Source organism: Arachis hypogaea, chromosome 15 (assembly GCF_003086295.3).
Source record: "Arachis hypogaea cultivar Tifrunner chromosome 15, arahy.Tifrunner.gnm2.J5K5, whole genome shotgun sequence".
Classification (NCBI taxonomy): domain Eukaryota; kingdom Viridiplantae; phylum Streptophyta; class Magnoliopsida; order Fabales; family Fabaceae; genus Arachis; species Arachis hypogaea.
In genome coordinates, this window is record NC_092050.1 from 107,566,298 (window position 1) to 107,571,707 (window position 5,410).

A 5,410-nucleotide genomic window follows, 5' to 3' on the forward strand; every position below is an offset into this window, starting at 1 on the left:
AAGGAATGGAGGATTCATGCTAGAGAAGCTTTCTCACAGTGGATTGGATTGGGGTTTGGATGGATATTGTGACATGTAATCCTACCAATTGTGGTTCATGAAATTGTGTGGTATAATCAGTGACCAAGCATCATCTCTTCTTATGAACATTTAAACCAAGGGATTGGGAATTTGTTTGTTTTTTAGAGAGCATTGGTGAGCCAAGGAATTGGGATCCAATCATATAAGATTGCCAAGCAAAATTCAATGAATGCATTGGTTGAGGAAGAGATTTACATGTTTTGATTCGGAGATTTCAATATCTCCTAAACCCAATGAATTCCCCATTTCTGATTTCCACTTTCTCTTTACATTCTGCAATTCAATTCTTGCAATCATCCCATTCCCTTTAATTTCAGCAATTTACATTCTGCTCTTGAATTCATGCAATTTAAGATTCAGCCATTTAATTTTCTTGTCATTTACTTTTCCCGCCAATTTTACATTCCGCAATTCTCATCTCAAATATTGATTCCGCTCAACTAGAAACACTTCTAATCCGAATTGCTCACTCAACCAATCCTTGTGGGATTCGACCTCACTCTATTGTGAGTTTTACTTGACGATGATAACCGGTGCACTTGCCGAAGGAATTTTGCGATCGTGCAATTTCCTAAATCGTAGCATAACACGTTTATGCGCATCAGTTATGGCGCCGTTGCCGGGGATTGGTTTTCGATTGACAATCTCAAATGGAAGCTAACTAGATTGAGCAATTTCTCTTGCTTTGTTAATTCTGTTCTAGATACTTGTTGAATTTTAATTTCTGCACTTGGTTACATGCTTTCTTTCTTACGCCTTTAGATTCATGCAACTAACTCACTGACTCACTAACTGTTTGATTTAATTCCTCAATTGATCTAACCATACTCTTTCATTAACCAAGAGTATTTCACTTGTTTGTGTTTGAGCTGTGTTCTTGTATGACAGGTAGGAGAGGAGAGACATCAACTCCTCCGTATACCGAACCAGAGAGGACCCTTCATAGACTTAGAAGGGAAGCAAGAGGGAAGAGAGTAGTGGGAGAAGAGGAATCTGAAGGAGAATCTGAGGACAATTTGAGGAAGCTTTAGATCTCAACATGGATAGAGAAGTTCACAACCATGAGAAAGCTGATGGAAACAATGCCATCCCTGAGAGGAGGGTTTTGAGTTCATACATAAACCCAACCTCAGGGAATTGTGGTAGTAGCATCCAGAAACCACCCATTCAGGCCAACAATTTTGAGCTCAAGCCACAGCTAATATCATTGGTGGAAAATCATTGTTCCTTTGGAGAAGTGCTATGAAGACCCAAACCAATCTCACAATCTTGAGAATTTGTGACACTGTGAAGTCCAATGGAGTCCAGGAAGATGCTATAAACTGCTCTTGTTCCATTTTCACTTAGGGACAAAGCAGCTAAGTGGCTGGAATCATTCCAAGGGGGAGTCTAACAACATGGGATGAGGTGGAAAGCAAGTTTCTGGCACGTTTCTACCCTCCACAAAAGGTCAATAGGCTTCGATCTGAGGTCCAGACTTTTAGACAACAAGATGGTGAAACTCTCTACGAGGCATGGGAGAGATTCAAGGACTTGACAAGGAAATGCCCACCAAACATGTTCCATGATTGGGTGCAACTGCACATCTCTATGATGGGCTCTCTTATGAATCAAGGAAGGCTGTAGACCATTCATCAGGAGGTTCATTGAACAGGAAAAAGACTGTGGAAGAAGCCATTGAAGTGATTGAGACAGTGGCTGAGAATGAGTACTACTATGCATCAGAAAGGCACAACACTAAGGGAGTCATGGAACTGAACCAGGTTGATACAATTCTAGCCCAAAACAAGGTGTTTGCCAAGCAACTAGCAGAACTTACCAGGCAATTAGAAACAAAGCAAGTGGCTGCAATCCACACACAAGATCAAGAGGAAGTAGGCATTGAAGGAAGTGATTGGGAAGAGGCCAATTATGTGGGAAACCAACAAAGGCAATCATATGATCCACATTCCAATACTTACAACCCAGGCTGGAGAAACCACCCAAACTTTGGGTGGGGAAACCAACAAACCCAACCACAAAACCACAAACCTTACAACCACAACCAACATAACAATTCCACATACCAAAACTCCAACCAAAGATCATACCAAGCCACACAAAACACTTACCCCCAATCATCATACCATGACCAAAGTAATCAACCTACCCAACCCAATCCGAACCAACAATTTCAAGATCAATTAAACCGGATTGAAGGAATGATGGCAACCATGAGTCAAGACATAATTGAATTGAAGGCTTTTAAGGAAGAAGTAAATTCTAACTTGCAAAACCAAGGAGCTGCCATCCAGAAGCTAGAAAATCAAATTTTGTATTTGATTAAGCAAGACCCGGGGACAAGCAGTTCTCATACCGTTAAGGCTATTGCAAGGGAGGAATGTAAGGCCATAACCCTCAGAAGTGGAAAGAATCTAAAGGAGATTTCAAGGGAAACCACAGAGGATGAAGCAAAGGAAAATGTGAAAGATAAAGAACAAGGACAATCTGTTACACCGTTTGCAACAAAAGAAAAAGAAAAAGAGGTCTTGAAGCCTTACACACCTAAAGCACCTTATCCTCAACGTTTGATGAAAAGTGAAAAGGATGGCCAATTCTCCAGGTTCTTGGAGATTTTCAAGAAGCTTCAAATCAACATTCCCTTTGCTGAAGCAATAGAGCAAATGCCACTCTATGCAAAATTCTTAAAAGAATTGATGACCAAGAAGAGAAGCTGGAGAAATGAGGAAACTGTGTTGTTAACTGAAGAATGCAGTGCCATCATTCAGCACAAATTGCCTCAGAAATTGAAGGACCCAGGCAGTTTCCAAATCCCCTGTATTATAGGAGAAGTCATGGTGGAGAAGGCCTTGTGTGATTTAGGGGCCAGCATCAATTTGATGTCGCTAACAATGATGAAAAGAATGAAGATTGAAGAAGCCAAACCAACAAGAATGGCCCTCCAATTGGCAGATCGATCTTTTAAATTCCCTCATGGGATAGTTGAGGATTTGTTGGTGAAGGTGGGAGAATTTATATTTCCTGCTGATTTTGTGGTGTTAGATATGGAGGAAGAAGCCAAGGCTTCAATAATTCTGGGGAGACCCTTCCTAGCTACTGCTGGAGCCATCATAGATGTACAAAAGGGTGAACTCACTCTTAGACTCCATGATGAGAAATTGGTGTTTAATGTATTCAAGGCAATGAGCTATCCATCAGAATCACTAAGGGAATGCATGAGGGTTGATGTAGTGGACATTGCAGTACAAGAAACTTTTGAGGAAACAATAAAGGAAGTGGCAGAGGAGGAGTGCACCAAGGATATTGAAGTTAGTGATATCAAGGATGCTGACACAACTATGCTAAGCAGGCCAGAGAAAGTGAAAGAAGAAAAGGAAGCCCCAAAACCTGAGCTCAAAGCATTGCCCCTAATCTCAAGTATGCATACTTGGGTAGTGATGAGAGTCACCCTGTTATCATTAGCTCGGCCTTGAGCCAAGAACAAGAAGAAGAATTGATCAAGGTGCTGCAAACTCATCAAGATGCCATTGGATGGACCCTAGCTGATTTGAAGGGGATAAGTTCATCCATATGCATGCATAAAATCTTGTTGGAAGAAGATGCTAGACCCTCCATTCAAGCTCAAAGAAGATTGAATCCCGTCATGAAAGAAGTAGTACAAAAGGAAGTGAGGAAGTTATGGCAGGCAGGGGTAATCTACCCCATCTCTGATAGCCCATGGGTTAGTCCCATCCATATAGTTCCCAAGAAAGGTGGCATAACGGTAGTGCCAAATGAGAAGAACGAACTCATACCCACAAGAACCGTTACTGGGTGGAGGATGTGCATAGACTACAGGAAGCTCAATGAAGCCACCAGAAAGGATCATTTCCCACTCCCATTCATGGATCAGATGCTTGAAAGGCTTGCCGGACATGCTTACTATTGTTTCTTGGATGGATATTCAGGATACAACCAAATAGTAGTTGATCCTAGTGATCAAGAGAAAACATCATTTGTTTGTCCATATGGAGTTTTTGCTTATAGACGCATGCCCTTTGGATTGTGCAATGCACCTGCCACTTTCCAAAGATGCATGCTGTCCATCTTTTCGGACATGATTGAAAAATTTATTGAGGTCTTCATGGACGATTTTTCTGTGTTTGGGGATTCTTTTCCCAGCTGCCTACACCACCTTGCCTTGGTGCTTAAGAGGTGCAAAGAGACTAACCTAGTATTAAACTGGGAAAAGTGTCATTTCATGGTCACAGAAGGAATAGTCCTTGGCCACAAAATCTCTAATAGAGGCATGGAGGTGGACAGAGCTAAGGTGGAGATCATTGAAAAACTACCTCCACCAAGTAATGTCAAGGCAGTTAGGAGCTTTTTGGGCCACGCTGGTTTTTACAGAAGGTTTATTAGAGACTTTTCTAAAATAGCCAAACCTTTGAGTAACTTGCTTGTCTCTGATACACCCTTTGTATTTGATGGAAATTGCATGCTAGCCTTTGAACTTTTGAAGCAAAAACTTTCCTCTGCACCTATCATTGCCCCACCTGATTGGAACTTACCGTTTGAACTGATGTGTGATGCATCAGACCTTGCTATTGGGGCAGTGTTAGGACAAAGGAAAGACAATTTGGTACATGTGATTTATTATGCCAGTAAAGTCTTGAATGCTAACCAAAGGAATTACACAACCACTGAAAAAGAACTCTTGGCAATAGTCTTTGCATTTGAAAAATTTAGATCTTATCTCATTGGATCTAAAGTCATTGTTTTCACTGATCATTCAGCTTTAAAATATTTACTTGCCAAACAAGAATCTAAACCGAGACTTATTAGATGGGTTCTTTTGTTGCAGGAATTTGACATTGAAATCAAAGACAAGAAGGGTGTAGAGAACAAGGTGGCAGATCATTTATCAAGGATACCATGTGAAGAAGGAAGCACACAAAGCACACATGTAAATGAGTGCTTCCCTGATGAGCAACTCATGCTGATTCACAAGGCACCCTGGTTTGCAGACATAGCAAACTTCAAGGCCACTGGGAGTTTACCTTTGGAATTTAACAAACATCAAAGGAAGAAATTGGTAAATGATGCCAAATACTTCATCTGGGACGAACCATACTTGTTCAAAAAATGTTCCGATGGCATACTCAGAAGATGCATATCCGAGGAAGAAGGAAGGGAAGTTTTATGGGACTGCCATGGCTCCACTTATGGAGGGCACTTTGCAGGGGAAAGAACTGCAGCTAAGGTGTTGCAGTGTGGTTTTTATTGGCCTACTATCTTCAAAGATGCAAAAGAATTAGTGAAACACTGCACTGAATGCCAGAAAGCTGGG

General features: G+C 41.2%; 1 non-coding gene across 1 annotated transcript; it reads right to left on the reverse strand.

The window, feature by feature from the left end:
• Window positions 1-1,536: 1,536 nt before the first annotated feature.
• Window positions 1,537-1,640, reverse strand: LOC112753658 (small nucleolar RNA R71). Its single transcript, XR_003178032.1, has one exon. It is a non-coding gene; the product is annotated as a small nucleolar RNA R71 (small nucleolar RNA).
• Between the last annotated feature and the right edge of the window lie 3,770 nt (window positions 1,641-5,410).